At 38.8% G+C, this 25328-nt stretch overlaps 1 protein-coding gene across 3 annotated transcripts in view; it reads right to left on the bottom strand.

The window, feature by feature from the left end:
• CLSTN2 (calsyntenin 2) overlaps nucleotides 1-25328 on the bottom strand; it is a 300445-nt gene that overhangs the window by 105863 nt on the left and 169254 nt on the right. The gene's annotated exons all lie outside the window — the stretch shown is intronic.

Below are 25328 nucleotides of genomic sequence, written 5' to 3'. Positions count from 1 at the left end.
CACATGACCGTGCATCTTCCCTTCTCTCTTGGTGCACAGCTCCCCATGGGACTCTCACTTGCTTTATTGTCAGTGCTTTTCAAAAGGATGGCTTGTTGTCTCTTTATTTTTGTCTTTTCCTGACAATGATGCCTCTTCCCTTAAGCAAGAGAAGGAAGTATTGTCCTTTAGCCTGAACCAAACCTCTAAACTTAGTTTTCTTGCCTCAATTCACTAATTATAACAAATTACTAAAATTGTCTTTTTGTCAGTCTTGCTCTGGCCAGTTCATGGTAGAAAGCAGAATGAATTCTATGCATTCCAATCAGGGGAATAGGCAGAATAAATAAATTGTACAAATTGCTATCAGATGGCATCTTGGGCTCAGTTTTCACCAGACTACTTAAAAATCTGCCTAACCTGATTTTTATTAGACTTGCAGCATTTATATGTCCTGGGTTTTAAAAAATATGTAGGAGTTAAAAGCCTGATAATAAAGCAGGTTGTGTAAATTCATATTACCTACAATATCATTACTGCCTACACAAAGCTCAAATATTTGACTTTTGAAACTGATTCTTGCAGACAAAGAAAAGAGCTGCCAGAGAAGGTTTGGATCTGGGGTAGCCTGCACACTGATGCTTTGTTGTGACCTGACTCTTCTCCTGCAGGAAAGCTGTGCAGTTCTGGATGCTTCCAGAGCTGCCCAAGGGGGTGACACCAGATTTCCTAGGATGGGAACTCTGAGCTGCCCAGATCTCAGCAGCCCTGATCCCTTTCTGTTCAGCTCCCTTACAGCCACCACAGCGTATAAGGTGTCTCTGAGGTGGCTTTTTATTAGAGCAGAATCTCGAAAAGAAATAGCCGTAGGGAAAAAAAGTAATGAAATTAATTCCCAGCCCTAAGTAGCCAGTCATTCTTCTCACCTTCTGGTATCCACATGGAAGAGGTGAAGGGGGATTTTGGTTCCAAGGATCCAAGGAGTTTTACAGCCTGTAGATGCAGGAAGCTGGGACAGCATTCCCAGCAGCATGGCACGTTGTGTTTAATGCTGTTATGGAGATTTTGTTAATGGGACTCTGTGAGAAATGCTGTGCTCCAATGAGAAGTGCTAGAACAATAATCAAAGTGTGCTCACATTTGCTTTTCAGGCCACATTTCTGAATTCCACCCTACCCAAGAGCTCCACATCCTTGGCTGCTTTTGGACGTGGGTAGAAATTGGCATGCATCAATACCTCACAGGTTTCCTAACTCCAACTGGGACCTGAAGCATCAGAATGAAAAGGACCTAATATGTGAGGTTTCTCTTGTCTGCATTAAAAGGTAAAAATATCCTAAGAGAAATAAAAAGCAGAGAATTTATTCAATTACATGATCTCAAGTAGCAATGTCAATCTTTTCCATTAATTTCTTTACATGGAAGATTTCAATCTAAACTGTAATTTTATTAAAATCAGTTAGTTTTGTTTCTTCACTTTTATCTTGCTCCTTTTATCAGTTTATTTTTTGGTTATCAGATACTTTTTAGTGGGTGCACATACACAGACTATAAGTGTTACATTTCTTGGCACATAAACAGACTTCAGAAAAGAAATGTTTCAATTTGGGACTACAGCTTAAGCACATAGTTTTGGTAAGGATGTATTTTTTTGGAGTAGTTCACTCTGTGTTTCTTGTACATTTAAGAGGAAGAAAGATTCAGAAGTAATTGCAGGATAATTCTATTAGAAAGGGATTTTCATTCTGTATAACTGAAAAATTGGTACAATTTTTCTCAAAGGTTCTCTGTTCTACAATTTTTTCAAAGATTCAATTATTAAGTCCTAGTAATTATACAACTACAAATTCACAGAATGCAAGTTATTATTTTAGCCTTAATTAGAAAAATAAGAAAACACAACTCACTAAGAAGTGTCCTAATCAATCTACTGATTTCCTGCTCATTTGAGTCTTCTGCTTATTTCAGGGAATTTATGGATCTGATACATCTTTTTCAAGTATATTTGATGCTTTTCATTTACATGGAAAACTGGCCTATTTTTTCAGACCTAGTTCTAGAATTGCACAATATCCAAGATTTCAAGCCTTAACTTTTTTACTAAGTTTATCAGTTGTACCTAGGGGATTAGTGGTTTGACTTTAAATAGCACATGAGAAACAGCTGGAAATCATCTTTATAAATGCTTGGAAATTGCATCAGTGTTCCTTTGTGTGGAGAAATAGGGTAAGATTCTGTTTAATTTAAATGTTAAAAAAAAAAATTATAAAGGAAAAAAATCTAGTACTATTTTCATTCTGTTTTCAAATATATGACAGCTATAGGATTACCTACATATATGACCTAAAGCTTGTGTAAAACACTTTGATCAGAGTCTGAAAATGTAACTTTTATGGAAGAACCTATGCCCTTGCAGGATGAATTTTGCAGCATAATAGGTAGGAAGCTCTGTCTCCCCAGCAGTCAGTATTCACAACAAAAGCACCTTCCAGCTACTGTATCCATTTCAGTCTTCCTGGCCTTAAATTAGCTGTTACTGCCACTCCAGTGGGAAGAATTACTTGTATTACCTTTCTAATCCTAATTCATCACCTTCTCAGTAACCCTGAATGCAGCTCTCATCCTCAGGTTTAGAAATAAATGTTCTTCTGCAATTGTGTGCAGGAGACCTGCTCTTTTCTGGAGTTTTTTGGGTCTTTAAAATGCTTGAAATACCAAAAGAATGGTTGTGTATTTATTCCAATAGCTTTGGATAGGTTTTTGCCTGTGTAATTTGTCTTGTTCAGGCTTTATTTTATGTACAATGTCTGTCTGGGGAGTTTTAGCTTTCAAAGGAGCTATCTAGAGTCTTTTCACTCTGTTTTTAACCAAGGGCCACAAATGCTGTGTTCCTCACATAACTGATAATGCCATTTAGCATCAAGGTGTGTTTGGTCTGTGTGGTGCATTCATCTGCAGAGTACAAGGAATTGGAATGTGACCACTTTAAACTTGATGGAGAAGGGAGGTTGAATACCCCACACAGGTACCCCACTGGGCACTGCTCCTCTCCTGCTGCCATTGTCACCTCTCTGGCCTGGCCTCAGGGCCCCTCTTTATTTCACTGCCAGGAGGCCTCTGGCCCACAGAACCATCTGCTTTGGGATGCCAGAAAAATGCCCTGGGAATGGAGTGAGTGTCAAGAAACAGCACAGCTGAAGGTGTGGATTGTCACCTCTGGGTTCCACCTGTGCCCGGGCTGCTCCTGCACCATCCCTGGGCAGGGTCACAGTCCCCTGCCAGCTGAGCACAGTCTGCTGCACTTCCAGGAAAATAGTGCACAAGGAGGAACCACGTCTAAAACAGAAGTATTATCTAAAGCCACGGCTGATACGAAAGAAGGTGTGTTTGTAAACAGCTCATCTTTTAGCTTCTCTGCCACTGCTGTCAGAAAAAAATAAAAAATAAAAAAATCCCTTTTTACCTCTATTCTGAGTCCCTGAAGAGCACTTTAATGATAGTTGGGTTGTTCAGGAAATAATGGCAACACGTTGGTGGACCACAGATGGATTTGTTTTGTTTTATCCCTTCAGACTCTCTGCTGGTTTGCTAACACAGCTTTTACTCATTATCCCATTGAGATTATGGCATCTGAGGTCAGCTATCAGTCCATGCCTTTTCCCCCCTTTCATTCACTCATCTGTCCTGGAACATCCTGTTTCCTGCTGTGTGAGAATGTTATCCTCCCACTCTGCTTTCAAGTGGGGTCTGTGTGAGTGTGTCAAAGCAAGATGCTGCTGTCTCTCAGTCCCTGCACTCCACTGTCTGAACATTCTGTGCATTCATAAAGAAAGAACTTCTATTCAGAAAGATTTTATGCTCATCACTTTTTAGATATACTTTTGATTCTTGCTCAAGATAAAAATTTTGCAAGTCTGTTAATGAAGACAGCTGACAGATTTTGCCATAGTAAAGGCATACGAAAGACAGGCTTCATTTCACACCGGGCATTTGTAGCATTTAAAATGGTGTTTGTCTAAATACCTCAGTTCTTAGAGCTAGAAAATGCAAGATGTAACAGCTCCTCCTTTAATGTTGCACTTCAAACTTTAGGGTTTGCAAAGCTCATAACAACTTTCCTCCATGCCATAATGAGCTGGACGAGGAATTGGAATGTGACCACTTTAAACATCATGGAGAAAGGACTTGACTTGGAACTCTGTGCTGCTGATAGGAGCAAGAGATGACATCCTGCCTCAGATCAGTGTTTCAGATACACAATTTATAGTTCCCCTTGCTTTTCAGTGAATTAAATCAGGGACTTGTTTGCTTTATTTACTCAATGGTAAACTGGCTTGCTCCCTCCTCAGTTGTTGCTGCTGTCATTTATTGTGGATGGTTCTCCAGTGCTAAATGAAATGTAAGCACAGGATGTCTTCACAAAATTTGTTTAATTTTCTCCTGCATCTACAAAACACAAGTGTCTAGGACTGCTTTTGTCACTGCTTGATATGTTTTTTTCTTCATTAGATAATTACTTATGTTCAAGTAAGCTCTTGTTTTTACTTTGGTAGTGTAATTTCCTCTTTCTGCATAGAGAGGCTATTAAAAAGGTAATTAAATTAAATAATGGGTGAACATGCAGAACACAGTGATTGATTGCAGGTGATAGTGAGCAGAGATGTACCTCAGATATTTATGTGCTGAAGGAGGATCCAAAATGTCATGTTCCTGTAAGAATGTATTGGAACAGAAGTGAGGGGTAGAGATCCTGAATTATGGACTCTCATTAGCAGTTATTTGTAACTTTAATCTTCTTGACTGAAGATTGAAGAACAGTTCTCTTCTGTATGATTATTTATTACAGGCTTGTCTTCTGAAGTATTTGCTTGAGATAACTCTTGATGAATCAGCTTTACTTGCTTGAAAAGCATTCATGTCTAATAAAACAATGCTTGAATAACAGGATAGTAGGACTGCAACACAAGATGTTTTGCTGGCAGCAGATATGAGAGAACAACTCTTCCTGAGAGTGCTAAATTTAATCTGAGTAGCACTTGATCCATATTCCTGACAGGTAAAGCTAAATGGTGTTAAAGCAACAAAGAAACATTTTTGTGCATGAGAAAGGCAGATAAAATATAACACCACAGCCTGCAATACAAACAATGGAGCTTCAACATGAGGCAGAGAATTGTTTCTCCAGACAGATGTGATTAGGAAGGAAGTAAAACAGTGAAAGAAAGCTTAGACCATGTGAGACTGGACTGCAAAGTCTTCAAGGTGCAGAGTGAGAGGAGGTTGGAACAAACCTCAAACTAGGAAAGAAAAAACATCCAGGGTACAGCTTGTAGCAATAAAATGAATGAATGAATTATTAAATAAATGCTAAACCATGTTATCATCAGCATCAAAAAGGTCCTCCCAGCACCCACTTGTATTCCCTCAAAGGCAGAACTTTAGATGTTCATTCATCCCTGATACCAAAGACAAAGCCTTCAGTATTTTCTCTTTCAGTAACTTTGGTGATGTTCTTTCTTTTCATTCAGACTATAGACGTAGTCTTTGGAAATGGGCTGTCAAAATGCAACCCCTCAATTCGTTATACACTGCAGAGAGAAAAGACATAAAAAACTTCAACATTTTAAATTTCCACATGCTAAAAGGTTTTCCATTCTAATCATGTCAAGATGGATGAATGGAATTCAAATGGAGAAAATCAGGCTATGTTTGGGCACGTGTTCATTCAGATTTTTGCTTTTCAGGTATGTCCTGAGACAGTGAGGGATTTTGTCTGATTTATTGACACACCCACTCCCAAAACCACAAAACAGAAGGTGGCAGCATTTCAGGAGAAAAGAAAACCAGGATGATAACAGAGAATTTAGAGACTCAAAGTGTTTCTTGTTTCTTTGACACCAAGATTACTTACAGAAAATACCTCAACAGAGCCACGCTCAGCTAGAGCTTCCTCGTAATCTTTTGACCATTTGGAAATTCTGGCATCAGTGTGAGAATAATAGATCACCTCTAATTCCAAAGGAGATTTTCCTTTAACATCATGCAATGCAGAAATACAGGTCTGCTGAAAAGCTCCTAGGAATGAAAATCATTTTTTCCTTTACATTTTAGCATGGCTGAAGCCTGGTTTAATCCAGGGCCATTTTAGAAAAGACATTTCCCTGACTGGAAACAATCCAAAACAAAACAAGGGGTAGAGCTGTGAGTGACATGCCAAAAAAAAAAACAAGGTTAGGCAGCTTATGAGTTTTATAGGCATGGAGAAAAGTAATTGAATTTTTATCTTGCATTAAGGGGAAGAAAATATCCCTCTATCAGCAATAGAGGGAACAGAAAGGCATATTTTACAGCCTGAATAAACTTATTCTAAATCACACCAAACACAACACAATGTATTTTTCAAAATCCTGAAAAAAATGAGAGCTTTTCAATTAAAAAGAAAAAAAAAAACAAACCAGTCCTAGCCAATTTGTGTTAATTGAATAAAGACTGAAGCATTTTTATTTTAAAAAATTTTATTAGAAGAATCCCAAGCCCTCCAAGCCTTCGAGGACAGAGGAGGTCAGACAAACCTACTTAAAATCAAACAAAGCAGTTTGCAAATTACTGTTTACATAAACAAGTTTGCAATACGTGTCTGTGAGAAAAACAAATAATAATAAACACAGCAAAAGGTTTGAAAATGGCAAGATAATACGTCTGCTCGTTCAGGCATAGGAGTTCAGAGTATGGAATATCCACAGGATATACCTGAAGCTGACACTGCCAGAATCCCCCCTTGCAGAGAGAGGGTGACTGGCTATTAGAGGGTCTGATAGAAACAGGAACAGTTTAGAGAAGTTCTTAAATAAGGCCAGATATTTTCTACCAACTAGGAAGATTCAAGCATATTTCATCTCCAGACTAGACATCATTTTTGTATCAAGCAGGTGTATGGTAGCTCACTCAGCTATGAATGCATTTATTTTGCTTTTTTTCCCCCAAAGTATAAATTCTTCATTAAATATTTCAGGTTTCCTTTTCTGCCCTAATTCATGCAGGAAAATCCTGCTAGGTGGGTGCCTCAGCTACAGAGACAGAAGAGCAGATTTTGTATGCAAATGTTCTACACCTGGGGCTCTGTTTACCAGTAGTTCAAGGAATGCATCTGGATTACAAACACAGTTTGGTCAAATTTTGGTATCTGGACCAGGCTGGGTTTACTGCAGGGTGAAGCATTTAAGGAGCTGCAGGAATGACAGAACATTCCTCAGAAGATGCTCCACAGCACTGACAAAACGATTTTCCAGAGCAAAGATATCAGCTGCAACATAGAGAATGAAGAGGTTCGAGATGGAAGGGTGTATCTCTCTCAAACTGGCACCTGAACACCCAAATTCATGAGCTTGTTCCAGCCCCACCAGAATTCTAATAGTTACTGCATCTGAAAATGAAAGGGGAGTCTGGAGGAGAATTTTCCCCTCTCCTCAGCAGCAGAGTTTAGCAGACAGCATTTGCTATCACAAAGGCAATTCCCTTGAAGCCCTCAGTGCTTACAAGTGTCCAGCAGTAAAGTCTGTCCTTTATTTCCTACTGACCAGGGGAATTACTCTGAAAATACTAATGCAATCCACGAACAGACACAGCCCCTATCAACCTTTTATCCCTCTGACATTTTGTGCAATTCCTAAGTTTAATGATGCATACTAGAAATTAAAGAATCTAAGTACCATTCCAATGCTTCTGCTTTCTGGACTTGCCACACTGCATCCGTGCCTGAAGTGTCTGGGCTTCTGGGACACTGGATGACAGCAGAAGTGACTCTCACACCTGAGTGAGCCCAGAACAATGGCATGTGTCTCCATTTTTCTCATGGAACTGAGAAAAAGTTCAAAAAGTTCCGAAGTTTCAAAGTGCCCTGCTGCTGTTCCCCAGCCTGTCCCCCCTGGCTCCACAGCACATGCAAAGAACAGGAGGGAAAAACAGAAGGTGAGCCTCAGATATTTTGCACATGTATTTGTACAGAAGAAAACAAACCCTAAGAGAGCTGAAATAAGGCAGTGTGTTCCAAACACACTCCTCTGGGGAATTTTTCTCTCCCAAAGCACTTTCTGTCTGTTGTTTGTGCATCCTGCCACTAAGTGTTGTACAACTGAATGCTCCACATGCTTCTGTCAGACTTTCATCATCCCCTTCTCACAGGCATCTGAAATGCCATCAAATTCTGGAGTGATTCAAGTAGGGACTGAGGATTACTCTGCTTGAGAACAAAACAGAAACACCTTTCCCAAGCTGAACTACAATTCGCCAGTGCTGTGGTGTTAAGTCAGGCTGCCAAAACATAACAAAGATATTGTAAGGGATGAGCCACAAATGTTTTTGTCTGGTCAGTCTGGATTTTCCCGCACAAGCTAATTAGCCCAGTGTCCTGGCATGCTGCAGGCTTCATGAGTTATCTGAAATCCATTTATTCTGTCACGTTCTGAGACTTGACAGAGAGAAACTATCATAGTGCTGTAACTAACAGTTTGGTTGGGTGTTGGGGACTTTTTTTTTTGGTGTGATTTTGCTGTTCTGAATACACAGAGTCACCAAGCAGTACTGATTGAAAGATTCACAAACAGAGGCTCCACTACTTGTATACAAAACCCTCTTGGTAAAAACTTTGCTTTTACCTTTTTCTGGTACCACTTATCACACACAGAGTTTTGGTTTCCAGAAGCTAATTTGCTGCATCTCAGTTAATTGTTTTATTTCTTTATCTAAAAGGGAACTTCCCACAGTTGAAGACAACAGAATAACCAAACTCTGCTAGAGAAAATATTAAAGTACCTGTTAAAGCCTGTCATTTATGGCAGAAAAAAATAATGGATTTTTCTTCTTTGTACTTCTAAAGATCTGCTTTTTACATTTCAGTTTTGAACTTTGAGAAAATCCAACTGATGAGTACCATTTCTTCCCAAATTTGTGCATGGCAAATTACTAGTGGCAAAGACAACAAAATTGAGAAAAATGCAGAAAGAAGTGATGCTGTGAAAAACAGGGTTTTGTTCAGTGATTACTTCAATAAGAAAAGAATACTCATGATGATGGATGAGTACTTATCCATACTCAGGATGGAAAAGTTGTTCAGCAGCTTCCATGAGTGTCTCTGCCTTTTTGTTCTGCTTATGAATTCTGCTTACAGAGAACTTAATTTTCACAACAAGGCACACTTAATTTAGGACGCTTATAAAAGAAAGTATTTGCCATTAATAAAGGCAATTAATTAATATAATTAATTAAATAAAGGCCTAATTTTTCTTACATACCTTAGTACAAAGGTGGAATTCACCACACTTAACCACACTGACGTGCAGTTGCTTCAGCAGTGCATCCCTCAGCATGGAAGAATGAGGTGTACCTGGATTATTCCTCATGTAATATCATCTTGCAGGCATTCCCTGCAGTTTGCTTATCTCTGTAGCATGAAGCAGCTTATGGATGTGGTCCATTAAAAATATGTTTGCTTTATTCTTCTGTATTGTATCAATAAGGAGAGACAGATTTAAGATCTGGAGCTAGAAATGCAAACGAAATCATCCCTTTCAGCCAATTTAAAAGGTGAACATCTTATCTAGGTTATCCAGATCCCATCAATTTGTAGAGGAACAAAGGATGTAATCCTCTGTTATTCTAACAGATCTCAAACACTAAAGGCTCTACAGCGTGCACAGTGCCCTCTTAGAATTTGAAACATTAAATTTTCCTCTAATAAACCCAATCAGCATTTTCCCAGTTGTTGTCAGTGTTGCAAGGGCACACTTCCAATCATTTGCCTTAAGGAAATCTATTCTATATATTTATATATAAATACATTATATATATATATTTATATATTGTGGTGTTAAATGCCACATCTGATACACACTTCAAACTCCAGTAACTACAGGGGCACTAACAGCAGGCTGCACCCTAAATGAGTTCTGGGGGAATTAAACTGCAACTGTAAACAAGCAAGGTCACTAATAAGCTGAGACAGAAAACAGAGCTGCTGGCTGCCTTTCAAGTTCAGAGGAGTATTCAAATGGGTGTGTTATACTCGAGAGCAGAGAACTAGATCAGGGCAATAATTAATTCATTGTTTATCTGGAAGTTGTTAGAAATTTCAAGGGTAATATCCAGAATGCAGGAAATTGGAAGCTGTGTCAATTCTGTGATCCAGTATTTACCACAGCAGGGGAGCAGGAGCTGTCACTGAGGTCACAGTTAGACACACAAATGTGAAGAGACAACCATCTCAACACAAAGAGCCACCACACATCAAAATCTATTGCAAATGCATCAGAAACACAATGTCATGTCAACCCATATGTAAGAAAATTACTCTGATGCCCAGAAGTTGTCTTTGCCACCAAGGGGAATTGCAAATGGTGTCCTGCTGACATTTGTTTCCGTAAAAAGAAAAATCAAGAGGGGACGAGGCACATGCTCTCTATTGGGGTAAGTTCAGAAGGGGGGGAAAAAAAAGGCAATTATATAAGCAGAAATGTCTCCACAGATCAGTACAATTTCTCTATACTCTGAAGCAGTGATCTTGCAAAAAACTCTGAATGATTTTTGCTAAGTCTGCTGGCCAGTGGGAGGCTGTGCAAACACGTACACACGACCTTCAGCTTCAGATTACAGGCTAACAGAAGACAGTCATGATGCAGATTTAGGGAGTGATTTCCTGGCCCAGTAAGTCACAAAGTTCCTAGCAAGTCCACAAAACATAAATACATAAATTTTTATCTTCATGTTTTTAGTATAAGTATCAAAAAACATCCAAAAAACAAGTGTTTAGAGATGTTGACTAAAGTCAGAACTTTATATTGCTTTATGAAGCAATGCTCTATGTCAGTGTATTCCAATGTGCCTTTCCAAGGGAAATGTATGGCACTGGTTTCCAGGAAGTGGAAAAGGGCTCTCAAAGAAAGCACAGGAGAGATGTTCTGTCCCAATCACCTACCTCTCAGATGGGCAAGAATGAACAAACTTTTAATTTCCTCTGTCAATCAGAGACTTGAGTCACCTGGTTTGCTCAAACAAATCACAAAAGCCACTTTATGTTGAATCTGATGCTCTTCTGTCCCCAGAACAGATCTGCCCTCCCATTCTGTGCACCATGGGATATTTGAAAGCAGGCTCACCAGTACATAACATAAGCAGCACTGCTCTCAGGACTCTTTCACACCACAGACAGACTTCTGGAGCTCTACCAACCTTTAGAGAACAAATAAGCCTTTGTCATTTTTTATTTGATGTTATTAAAAGAAATACATTGATAAGTAAAGCAGGGTTCACTGTGGTAGAACAGACAATCTATTCTTCAAACATGCTTTTAGCTCACCTTTGCCACAAAGGCAGAAGCTGGGAACTCAGAGCATGTAAGGACTCAGCCTGCACTCCAGGTCACCAGGAACTCCACCTGCCCAGGTGATCCCAACACTGGTACATCACTCTTGAAACAGCATCATGGATTTCATCAGAAAACAGTTCCAGACATGGCTCACTTTGGATCACCATAGTGAGCACACTATAGGTGTTTCTATAGGTGACACAGGCCAAGAAAATCTTGTGCTAGTGTATGCTACACACCAAGGCCAGCAGTAACTGCAGCTGGAATGCAAATCTAATCATAAGTAGTTGAACTGAAATTCAAGCTTATGCTTAATGAATTCAACAAAAAATTATGTGTTTATTCTTTCAAACAAACAAACAAACAAAATCAAAACACCCCCACTGAAAACAGGTGTGTTTCTTTTTTATTTTCCCCATCTTTTAAAATAAGTGCTCTGTTTATTGTTCAATATTTCAAAGGATCTATAAATATCTGAGTACATGCCCTTATGCCTGTGGGGTCTTATAAAATTTGACATTTAAAAGCTGGTAATAAAGTATTTAAAATTATTTTCCCCTTAACTAAAGATTATATATTCCCATTTAGGTAAAGTCCAATTCTTACAGAGTTGTTTAAGGCACGTCAGCCACAAAATCTGATTCTGAAAATCAGTTCTTTCTTAGACTATGTTTTCTCAATTGTAGGTCTTGTTACATTCCCTACAAAATCAAGGCTAGAGACAATGAGGGAGGCTCAAAGTAAAATGAAATTTTTAAAAAAATCCTTGCTTCCCTGAGTATCCTTGTATTTTCCCAGATATGGTAAGTTAAATCTCTGTATTCAAGCTGAAAGTTTCAAAGCTGATATTACACTTAGTTTTAAATCCTTGAAAACAGAAGTTTGCTAAGGAAACTTTGACAGACCTTGAACAACAGCACCTCACAACTCCTTCATAATGCAACCTGACTGCTATTGATTTAAAGCTGCTCTGTATTCCACTTAGCTCTGCCTCCTCATTTGAGTTTCTTGTATTATCCTCATTAATTGAACTGGTTTTGTGGTAGTGAAATAACAGCTGAGCGGTGCCTTCTGAATACTGAAGCCCTGGCCCTGTTCAGTGCTTGGTTCCCATGACTGCTGATGATCAGGTTGTACTGAGGGTCCTGCTGCATCACTGAGCACTCCTGGGCCAGGAAGAAAAGGTGACAACACAGGTGATGTTCAGAGAAAGGGAGACTTCCTTTTGTCCCCAGAACTCTGCATTTCTAGATGGAACATCAGAGCAAGGTGCAGGGAGCACAAAGTTCCTTTGCAGCCAGTGCTCTGCTGCTGAACTTCAGAAGGTGACAGTCCTACACCTGCCTGTGCCACTGGAGCTTCACCTGGCACTGCAAAGGTTCCCAGGAACTCTGTCCAGCTTCCAGGGGAATATGGACTATCCCTGCTGGAGCAGTGCTCCCAGTGAATGCCTCTGCTCAAAGCAAACCCCTCTCTCCCAGCAGTGACTCCTGTGAGTGCTGAGCCACCCTGAGGAGCACACACACGTCATCCTGAATACTGCACCCAAAACGTTGTAAAAACATTATAAAAACTGTAAAACCTTGCCAGGTGACATCCAGCAGGAACTGTACAGCCTCCCTGCACAAGCCTTGATCTGTTTTTATGGATGGCACATTACTGCATTTCCCAGTGAGCCCTATCACATTTTGCCATGCTGGAAAGATGTGAGTCCCAGTGATTACTGAGTAGAAGGATTAAAACAGCATTCATTAATAGGAATAGAGTTAATTTCATTGCTGCCATGAAACTGTCTTTGCTGCACCATGATAACAACACTTCAAGTTCTCTGGGGTTTTTCTACCCCAGCAATGTGGAAGAATAACAGAAGGAATAAAAGGCACAGCAAAAGATCACTTAAGCAATAAATATTCTTCAGGGTCATTGAGCCAATAAAATATAACAGCTGCCAAAGGATGGGGTTCACACTATATTTGATCAGTTTTCTTTAATGCAATGAACATCCTGATGTTACAATACTTCCATATAACTTTGCTGGTATCAAAATAAGATTTTTTTTTGTCATCAAAGCCTTTCAGTTAATTGATTTTGTTCAAAGTTGAAAATAAAAGAATAGGTATCTCAATCACACCATATGAAGAGTCCCCAGAACAATGAAAAGCTTGGTTTTATCATGGTGTTTTCACAGAACACTTGAGGGAAAAAGGTGTTTGTCATCTTTAGCTACTTAGCTGCCTCTTTTCAACTACTTTGAAATTAGCAGGAAATGAGGATAAATCTTGGCTTTTAGCAAGATTTAGTATCAATTAGTGAACTGTGTCTGAGAAGCTTAATGGGTAAAAATGTACCCTAAGAGCATTAGATAACCAAAATTCCCTAATAAATTTCCTGACACATTCCAGAAAGAGAAATGTTATGCTACAGGAATTATTTTTTTAAATGTACAATTTAGTTTAATGTTAGCATTTAATTTCCCATCAGGAGCCTGTGTTTGACAGGCATTTCCCAGTGTCCCCATCTTCCCCATGCTTCAGTTGGCATCACACAGTGGGCTCAAACTGGGTGTCAAAAGCCAAGTTGTGTTCCATGCTGCCACTTCCCTCAGAATCACTTGGGCATTTCCCCAGGGATTCATCTCACAGTAATTCTTCTACAGTTTGTTTGTTTTACCAGCAACTAAAGAATTGCAGTGCTGGGGCTGAGGACTGCCCTACAAATGTGCACAGCACAAGGTCCAGAACCACTTCTAATTCCGGAAAGCTGCGGAACACGGATAGCTCAACCATTTTTCACCGGTGTAATCTCAAAGGATACAAAACTAAACTGTCATTCCAAGAAGAATGATCTTCATTTTAAAGTAATTTCTTCTTTTCATTACAATCTGCTTTTTCTAAGTTATGAATTTATTTTAATGAGAAGGACTGGGGGGGAGTGAGAAAGAATAAAATCACTGCAATTGCTGGTCTACTACTAAAATATGGGGGGTTTTAAAGACACATTGCTTCAAAAGAAAAGCTGGTTTATATCTGAATGTCAGAGCCCTCACCCTTCAATCCTAAAGTGCAGTCTCATGAAGAAGGCTTAACATTTTCTAGGCAGTTCTGTGCTGAAGGTCTCACCCTACAAAGCACATCCCAGGACTTTGAACACAAAATCTGTATCACAGAAAATGGTCCATTCTCTGCCCATCTGTAGCCACCCTAGTCCCTGGGGGACGTGAAGAACAACATTGATTAAAGCACAAAGACAGCAATACAATTTTCCCTGCTTTGCTTTGTTTAGCCTCAAAGAGCAAATCAATGATGATGAGACCATAATGCAGCAAAACACCCAAGGCAGATAGACAAGATTTAGAGGTAAGAAGCAGACTTAAAGGAATGGAGAGGAGATAATAGGAAATAATTTATCCTCCTGTCAGACAAAATTTGTAATTATTTCAGTGAGGTTCTGATTCAGGAATACATTTAGTCATGGTTGTTTCCCCAGGTGCATTCAGGGTATGCTGAACCAGGGGTTCCACCTCTGCAGGAAGGCAAGGATCCTTCATTGACAGTGCAAAGGTGAGGCAACAAAACAAATCAGCATCATCTGATCTCTCTGTACGTAAAAATGGCTAAACATCTTTTACAAGCCCTGTGATTTTCCAGCACTCAAATATTTTATACACTTATGAGGTGGTCAACCTTTCAACTAACTATCAGACTGAACAAGGTTCTTCCCACATTCCAAAAAATGTGGAATTCCATCCCAATCAATGCACTTCAGCAGCGGGGAGAGTCTCCTTGAGAAAGGTGCTGGCCCCTGCTCAGGGGATGTTTTCTGAGCCCATCTAACCCAATCTCAGCCCACTGCAGTCCTTCCCCTCCCAAAGCCAGTGGTGCCACCACAAGGGAGGAAAAGGAGCCCAGTGTGGGGACAGTGCCACTGCTCAGAGCAGCAAAGGAGGGAGATCACCACAGCCAGCACCCAGTGTCCCAGGGACCAAACAGCAGCGCTGCACAGTGCCCAGGAGAGCTGGAACTCCTCAAACAGAAAGAGGAACCCTCATGAGAATCTGCCTTGCTGGATGTGGAGAGGTGGTGCTGAAGGATTCTTCCCTATCTCCATTAAGAAAGGGTCTCCCCTCCTTTCTTAAGGATGTGGATCCTTTGCAGCATTTCAAATTCCCTAATGCATGAGCTTTGTAGTAACTGCACAAGGAAGTTCAAAAATCCAAACACCTCCAAAACTGGACTAAAACTCATCAAGTTTTGATGGTGTTAGAAGCCGGTGTGGTACAAACACAGGTGAGGCCTCAAGATGTGGCTCTGATGGAGGCAAAGCTGAGCCCCAGCATCCAGGAGGCTGGAATGGCACAATGCCAAGAGCCCCCAGCTCAGCCCCAAGGGGCACAGACTGCACTCAAGGTACTGCTGCACAGAAATGTGTGTGCCCTGGCCTGCATTAAACAACCAGAGAACAGACCGTGCTGCATGAGCCATTGCCTTAAATCACCCGCATGTTAAAGAACAAGTGGAAAGGAAAATCTGCTCTGAAATCCATGAAAAAATTTCCTGCCGTGTGTTTCTGCATGGCAAAGGGAGAACTGGGCTCCAGATTTGTGTGTTAGATATTTTTATTCTATAAAGCTGATCTTTAGTTAGTGCAATAGATTAGCCACAGTGATGGAATGAAGAGTAAAGTGTCCCTATCCAAAATGTGCTCATACCAAAGGAAGAACAGATGGCTTAACAAACAAACTATTACACAGCACAAGGATTTTCCACAATACACCAATTCCCTTCACTACTGGAATTATTAATTTCCTGGGACATTTGTGATCATACCTGGTTAAAAAGTTGGCTAGGCTAAACATTAATTTCCAAAATACCGTGGCACCTTTCTACTCAATTCAAAGCTGACTGCAAGAGTAAAGCCTGGAAATGCTGTTCTAGAATACTCTTAATTCAGTATCACAGCTTTGATAGCACAGGAGTGGAGGAAGGAGCTTGTATCCATGAGGAACAGATGGAAATAACAGTCTTACAGTAAATTCCTTGTGGATGAGCTCTCCGAGGGATTCTTTGAGAACACAGAAAATGGTTATTTCTAGAGACTGTGCATTCTACTTTGACATAAGCCTCATGCCTAAAAAATTACGTTTAGTACATCAACGAGACCTCAGTTCAGATTTTTCAGGTCTTTATTACCATTTTTGCCATTAAAGCAGCACTCCCTAGGTTTTAGAGACTCAAAATGACATTTTCCTTCCTGCAAAGAGACTAGAAATTTAAGGAACATGGCCTAGAGGTTGTCCTAAAGTGAAGTTCTATGAAATAGTCTATTAAATTCCACCCAGAAATGAAAACACTTCTCTAGGAAACAAGTACTTTTAAAAATATTAACTTTCTTATCATCATTCATTTAATTCTTCAAATCAAGCTGAAAAAACTGAATAAAGATCCTATGAACTCTGTTATGTCTTAGAAATGAAAGTTTATTCTCACACTATTTTATATGATGTCACATGTATTTATAATGACATCATACATACAGGATCTTTTTTTACTCATAGATCTCTATTTCTAAAAGGATGGAATGACAAGGAATATTAACTGTACTCCAGTTTCCACTTTCCCAGCTGCCAAGGCTCTCAGGAATTAAAGGATCGCACCGAGACACAAATCATCATCATAATAACTCACAGCTCAATCAAAAAATAACTATTTTTGAGCAAGTGCAATTAAATAATTTCTAGCAAGCTGATGCTGTAGAACTACTTCCTATCTTTTAGCTTTTCTCTGGCAAATTTGTATATGTCTAAAACTCTGCCCTATTACTGTGTGCTGTCTATTAAAATAACACTTAACCTTTCAGAGGGGGCTATAGGAAGAGGGAGTCTTGGACATTGCAAATTTATCTTGCAAAGGGATGAAATGGTGACCAAAAAGATGTTTTGGGGGGGAAACAAAAAAAAAAAAAACAACAAAAAAACAGAGTAGGAGAGGGGAAGGAGTAAAAAGCATAATTTTAACTGTCAAGCTCATATTTCACCTCTGACTCAGATGAAAATCTTTGTCTCCTGCACTCCAAATGAAATCTCTCAGCACTGGGTTCAATGTAATTCTCTTTTTCTTATAAATTCTTCTCCTGAAGCTGGTTTTGTTTGGCTGATTCTGAGGGGAAAGAGAAAGATAAACACTCTACAGTCCACTGGTGAAGGCATTTACTTGGGATAGAGAAAAGTAAGTGTTCAATTTCCCACCCCAACAACTATTTCAATATTTCTGCAAAATAAAGCAAAGGAAAAAAGTGATGAGAAAAAAACCCTTGCTTGTTTTGGACACTGCACACCTCACCAGGATCTCCTGATCCCAATCCTCGTGCCTGGGCTCATCCCTGCACTGTCCCTCCTGTCACAGCTTTGTCCTCTGGGGACCAGGAAGGACAATTCAAGATTGATGGAACTACTGCATTTAAAGTAGAAAATGGCCATCACAGAATGAATCTGCATAAAATAATCTAGAGCTATTGAATAATTAGACACATATGGATTAAACTTTGAGCTCACCCCACAGTCTGGAAACTCTGTAGAATTCAATACACTACATTGATTTGCTTCTATATCAACCATATAAATCTCAATCTGATTGATAAGAGAACTACAGGCTATTTTTCCCGTTATCCAGAGTGCAGAACACACCTGCTTTCACAGGCACTGAAAAAATATTCTAATGATTTTGTTGTTGTTTTTCTCACATGTAAAAATTCTAAATATGGGATATACACCATCATCTATTCTCAAATTATGTCTAAATATTGAATTACAACAGCCTTAGACTGTTTGCTCCAAATCATTTCAAGAGGTAGGCAGAACAGGATAATTTTAAAAAGTCAAGGTTTTTGTCCATTTCATTAACATCTGGTAATCAACAAAATGTTAATGAACATTAAGGATTTGGCAAAATTTGGTAAAATGACTTGAGAATATAAATTACCAAAACAAAGTAAACAATAAATAGATAATAAAAGTTAGAGTCATCAGTTCTGTCAGGGGACAGTTCTGAACAGGAAAAGGTCACCCAGTGAAGATTAGGGACAATTAAAGGAGAATTTTGCCATGCAAACACTTCCCTGCACTGAGCCTGTTTTACAGCCACCTTGAAAAAGAGAAGGCAACATTCATTTATTCTGACAATTTTTATATACTTCCAGGTCACATCTGTGCTGCACTTCCTTTGTATAAGCAACAGATTAAAAGGGAAAAATTAACTGTATTATATAAAACACAGAAAAATATCTAATCCTGTTATATCAAGAAAAGAAGAGAATATGTGGATATATACAAAATTATACGGATATGTATATTCATTTTAAGTTAACAGGTTTATACATTCGTTTTTCAAAGGATTATGAGAAAATTCTGCATCAACAAAAAAGATCTGGACCATCATTAGTCTCCTATTATATTTTTTTTTAAAATTTTAGGTTTTTCTAAACAAAAAAAACATAAGAAAACCAAGTAAACCTCATAAAACCCAGAAAGATTTACAGAAGACAAACCTTTATTCTGTATCGAAGCTGTGGTCTAAAAATTCGTGAGAAAAAAATGTCTTTCAGATGAGTTAAAAGTGTAAATGTTAGCAGCTAAAAATAGCGTAAAGGAAACCGAATTCTGAGACCCCAAGTGGGATTCGGAGAAAGTTTTCTTTATCTGTTCTTCCCCTTTTCTTGCCAGTTTTACTGATAAATAGGAGTCCTAAAAGATGTTTACCTCAGCTTTACAAGCCTCCTCAGAGACTGTAAATATTGTCATTTAATCTGTATTTAAGACATAGCCCTGGGAAACAACAGAATAGGAAAAAAAAAATAAAAAAGAAGGAGCTGTTAATAACATTTTCCTAGAAGAACCTGGCCAAAAATAGAAATAAACAACAGAACCACCGAGGTCGAAATAAAACTTGTGGTTCAACAAATGCAATTTTAAGGACCCAGCATGAGTGGGCTGTATTGATACATCCCAGTATCGTGCTGAAGAACACATGGATTTTTCTAGCTGGTATTGCATAGGAATTCACTGGATTATATCCCCTAAAAAAATTAAAGCTATATAAACAAAGTATGTGGAGGGGCTGCAGAGGATTCACTCCAAATATCAAATCCCCAGCATCAGTTTTAGTGACTGTAATTGGGTGCAGTTCCTCAGAAACATCCAGCACCTGGAGTTGGTATTCAGTGAAGTCCAGAAATACCCAACACGATGGGAACATCTCTAATACATTTAGGACTATGCAAGTTCATCAGCTTTAGGAGACAGTTTTTAAAATACTAGCAATATATTATTTTTCATGGGTAATACATGGAAAAACATGAAGTTCCTTCTTCAGTAACTTAATATTCTTTGGAATGCTGGTTGGGTTTTTTTTCTTTACTGTTTCCTAATTTATTTTGCTACAGGCACTGGATAGCAGTATGGCATGTATTTACTGCAAGTGTTTCAGCTAACACAATGACAAGTCAGCCCACTTTTACTTGAAGTCAACAGAAAACATGGAAATTCAATTTGCTGTTGCAGACCACAATAAACGCTCTAATTAAATTATAACATCTGTGAATGTTACAAGTAAATGTTGTCATTCATAAAGGTAGGCTTCTCTATAAACATGAATGTTCAAATCAGTTTGGTAAAACTGCATTTCTGTCAGTAATCACAGATACTACAACTCTTGAACTACGTTTGGAAACGCCCTCTTTATCATCTTTGAGCACAGAGAAAACTGCACTTGAAACCCGTGTCCATTTCCAAGTGCAAGCCAAATCCAATGTCCCAGCTGGCCAACACTACCCAACTGCCCTTAACCTCCTTGGAGTCACTTTGGATTGGCCAATTTCATTTTTCATATCTGAACTGGCCTTTTCTTGTTTGGCTGTTGTTGCTGAATCTATGAAATGCGAGTGTCAGACACTCTCCTGTCCACGTTGTTTCCCTGAGATTTTATTCCCAACACGTGGGGTGTTGCTTGCCCCTCTGTTCAAGCTCCTTCAGTGTTCAACCCATGCACATCAAGTGACAGATGAAGTGATCTATCCCATAAACTCTGCTTCCCTTGAATTCACTGAGGAAAGTCCTCATGGATTTCAGCAGCCCTGGTGTTTCACCTTCCAACACGCCGACGTCCTCAGAACCACGATGGCTGTGCTTATGTGCTCGTGCCCAGCGCTGGTTTTGTGAGCTCAGCAGGGTAAAAAGCAAACAAACACACTGATGCAGAGATTTAGCATCACCTCGAGTTCTCAGCAATCCTTCCCTCTCACCAAAAGCTCCTGCCAGCATTTCCCTGCTGTGCAGCAGGCAGCCCTGGGAGCTCAGGCTCTCCTGGACACCACACCTCTGTCACCAGGGCTCAGACACTCCCCAGGTGACAGTGACACCCACAGCACATGTCCTGCTAAATGCAGTCAATACCCCTATGAATGGCATCAATCAGAGACTGAGAAAAAGAACAGAACCAAAAGATGACACCAAAAGCTTATTACAACAGAGAGTGAAGCAGCTAAAGAGGCACAGAACAGGATATGACACAGACCTGGCTTTAAGATTCCTCTCATTCGTATCCTTTGATGTTTAAATGCAGACGAGACAGAATCTGAATAACATTCTTACTTAATCTACTAGAAAACTGTTTTCATCAAAAATTGCTAGTCAACCATAACAGGATTTGGAAACAGAATTAGAATCTTAAGAAATGAGAGCCCAAAAGAGATAAAAAGCCCACGTGTCCAGATTAATATGATTAGAAAAAATAAAAATAAGAGAAGTGTTAGTACAGTAGAACAAAACCCTATTATGCCCATAATTAGATGTCAGCACACATTCTGTCAGCTTACATGCTAATTTTAATTTCTAGGGCAAACTGTTTTATATGTTTGGACATTTAAATTTACAGTCTAGTCATGAGCATCAGATCTGAAAATTAACCTCTTCTGACAAGCTGTTATTTAGGAGTTTATTCTGCAACCACAAGTGAAGCCTGTTTGGATCCAGCTGCAGTTTGGTGGGAGACAGCATTTTTCAGCCTGTCTGCTTTGAACAGAGGCAGGTACAGCTTAGGACAGCAACAGGCATTTAGAGTTTCACTCACTCCAGGGAGGACCTTCATTTTCTCCATGGACTTCAAATCAGTGGAGCACAGCAGAGTCAAACAAACAATTGTTTCTGTTTGTGGGATCACACTCCAACAAGTGCTACACTCATACCAGCCTGGGGCTGCTGGTCACATTCTGCTACTGAAGGGAGAACTGTTCATTCAGACATCCCCAAACACATTCAAATATCCCTATTAAATAAAGTAAGCATATCAACTAACAAAATACTACAGACATCCATCTATGATGCAAAAGATCAAGTCCCACTAGACCAATAGTTTTTCTCTTGAGTCCAAGAGAATTAATTCTGATTTGTACAGAACATGAGATCTCTGTCTTCAATTACTCCTTCTAAGTTCCATTTAGAGAAGAAAAAAATTTACATCCCTCCCTCCCTGTTAATGTTACTCTGCTTTCATCTGAGTATTTCAATCCAATGTCTATGCATTACATATAAATTAACTCTCTACATATCAGTGTGGTTCAGTTTTCTTGCTTTTATAAAACATTGATGATGTTGATTTATATGAAAAGGCACTCTGAGATGATGGCTGAGTGGCACTTTAATTCCATACAATAAAGTAAATTCTAGGGTGCCACTGGAGCAAATTTAGAAAAATAGAAATATTTTATTTATTTATCTTATTTACAAATAGAAAGAAATTGTTCCCAAGCACAGATAAACAGTACAGTGCCATATTCCTTCACCCAACACAGGTATGAGCTTATAAGAAACTTGGGTTTAGCTTTATGCAGGAATTAAAACTGATTTTAAAACAGTTTTGTATTTATGAATAATCATAAAAGATAAAATTATGGGCATTTTAGAAAGCAAAAACCAAAGGGCTGTTTAATGCTGAGGAGTCTACACAGTGTTCATTTGAGAATTTTGCAAAGGCACTAGAATGAGAAACTAGCTTATTCTGGCTAATGAAAAATATATCTGCTAAGTTATGGATAAAATGCTTTCATAAAACCATTAATTTTGTTAGATTTGTTATTTTAATAAAATCAGTGTTTTTATTTCACAAAATTAGTCTCTTATTAAAGCCCCCATTATTGTGTGGTTTCACTTGTGTGCATGTTTGCTGTTTGTGATCTTGAAAACACTGACTTGAGACAGTCAGCCCAAGAGTCCTCCCAAAGTCCTCAAAAGAGAACAAACAGAAAAAAGTGTCTTTACTGTGTACTGCAACAGCTCTGAATAACCTGGACTGTTGTGGAAATGTGACTTGGATTCCATCTCCAAACAGCCAGGCTATACCAGCTCAGTTTCACTTCCCAAACCAATTTATTGGCAGTGGAGCATGAACCAGGATGAACACAGCTGGATTTGCATCTCAAGCTGAGCTCACAGCGCTGACAAAACAGTAGCAAGAAATCCTGAGGTGCTTTACTTGGAAATTAAACAAGTGTATCCCAGAACACTGCAATACACATCAAATGCTGCACACTCAGTTTCAGGTTATTTTATCTTTCATCCTAAAAAATATTATGCATTTCCCTTATGGAAAAAGGAGAACTCAAAAGCAGACGACCAGTCTACAGTGGTAGCTTTGTATTCTATTTCTGTCCACGTAAGTAAGCAGCTCCAGTCAAGAGTTAATTATCCTTTCACACATAAAAAGAATCTTCATTATCTGACACCATATTAAATCTCAGAGAGAGGTAATTTATAGTAGATGGTAAAAATTGATGATGGCACATGCCCACAAGCATGTTGTTTTGCTTCTGAACCTAACTGGAAGCCAGAGCAGTGGAAAAAGAAATTCAAAAAAGTAAGAATTTAGGAAAGAGAGCAGATGAAAATAAAGCAAATTACGTGAATTGAGAAGTTAAAAATCTAGATATATTCTGGCTTTACTCTGGAACCTAAAGTTGTTCAAGTTTGGATTTTAATGAACTGGTACATGTACAGATATAATTTATATTGTTCCAAGTGTCCTTTTTTAGGTCATCATCACAGAAGTATATTTGAGCATAGTCTCTGACATACAGCTATTCTTAAATAAAAAAAAAAACAAACAAGCAAGCAAACCCAAAAAACCACAACCTCCCTCCCCAACAAACAAACAAAAAACACCCCTCAAAACAAAACAAGCAAAAAAACCCAACCCAACAAAACAAAACAAACAAAAAATTCCAAACACTGGTCTGTACAGGAGTCTAAGACTGCCCAAACAAACTTATTTGAATTATTCCATTAATTCAGTTGTGGAGGCAATAACCTAGCTCCAAAGAACAATGGACATCATTTCAACAGCAATAATAATTTTACACCAATTATGTGTGTAAATAAAAGGAAATTCTATTCCATCCAAATGCTGCAATGCTCAGGGGGTTTGATCTAAGAGGAGTGAGACACTTTTCTTCTCTCACTCCTGAGCCCTCAGGGTGGGGAGTGTTCCATCTATCCTACAGAGAAAGGCAGAATTTCTGGTATTTCTCTGTTTCCCAGGGCACAGCTGTGCTGCAGCCTCAGCTGCTCAGGAGGGCTGAGAAGATTTTCTCATCTTTTCCACCTTGTGGCTCAAGTTTTCACCTAATGCTGTGTCTGCTCTTCTGAAATTAACTCTGATTCTGCAGCACAGGTAGCAAGAACGTGTTTTTCAAAAGCTGTAACACAAATTGTCTCTGCACATAACAACACTAAGGGAAAAGTGCTTTAATCACTTCAGGGCACTTTCTTTTGGATCATTATGAGAATTATCTTACTATGTTAATGTTTTCTACTGAAGTTCTAATCCATTGAGGATCTCTGGAGTGATACTGAAAGGAACAATTAACTACCAGCTAGAAATGTTTAGGTATGAGGCAGAAATGAGAAGTTCTGGGAGAACAGACTCAAAAAAATTAACAAATCCATTTATGCTGATTGAAGCAGCAGAAACGAGAGGTTTTTCTCTGTTCTCCCATAAAATACAACTTTACCCATTGAGAAATATATCACTGGAAGTAGAGGGAAAAAACACCTTTGAGGATTAAATATTTGAGATTTTGCACTGCATTTTATAAAATATCTCATTAGTTCAGCACTGGTTACCATGGAAGTAATAAAGCTCTGAATGAAACAGTGGCATGGTTAGTAATTAAGGATTTTGGGGATTATGAGATTTTTTTTTTTCCTCCATCAAGCTCCTCAACGAAAACAGACACAAAAACACATTCAGGGAGAAAAACAATTCATTTCCTAGCAGCCTAATCTAGGACTGGTAGCAAGTTTGACAAAACATAGAAACATTCATGTTTTAAAGTTTTTTACCACAGCATTTCAAACACCTACATAGGAGAAAAACTCTGCAGAGCCCCCAGCAGTTTGTTTAGCTTAAAACAAAGCACCAGAACCCTTGCCATGAATAGGGTAACTAGAGCTCAAAGTCCTGTATACAATATATAAGGAAACCACTTAATTTTGACACCAGCAGTTTTGAACTCCACTGGAATAGCAGGTACATGATTAGGAGTTGTTTAATTGAATAAAGACTGGTTTGTAGTAGAAAAAGAAATGGCAAATGATGGTGTTCATTTAATTCACTTGGGATTCAGCTTGTTTTCTGCTTCCTTGGTATTAATGAAAAGAAATCTAATTTGTTCTACATGGCAAGAGCTGTAATTTAGATACTTATTAATGCACAGTTCTGATCGCAGCTCTCTGACAAATGTAGTTTTTTAAATGTTTGTTTTGTAACTCCAGGAAGCTGTAAATGTAACAAAACAACATGTTTTGCATCCAAGTATAATAAAATAGGAAAAAAACCCATTTCTTACTGCAAGCAGGAAGCCTTGAAGACTTTACCAGAATCTGGAAAGAGAGCTTTTGTAACACCATGACTTAAAATATACATGTCAATACGTTATTTTTTGA

Source organism: Pseudopodoces humilis, chromosome 11 (genome assembly GCF_049639895.1).
Source record: "Pseudopodoces humilis isolate 2021_Gansu_Grassland_sample_001 chromosome 11, ASM4963989v1, whole genome shotgun sequence".
Lineage (NCBI taxonomy): Eukaryota > Metazoa > Chordata > Aves > Passeriformes > Paridae > Pseudopodoces > Pseudopodoces humilis.
The sequence above is the reverse complement of the archived record's forward strand: the minus strand, read 5'-3'. Positions and strand labels throughout refer to the sequence as shown.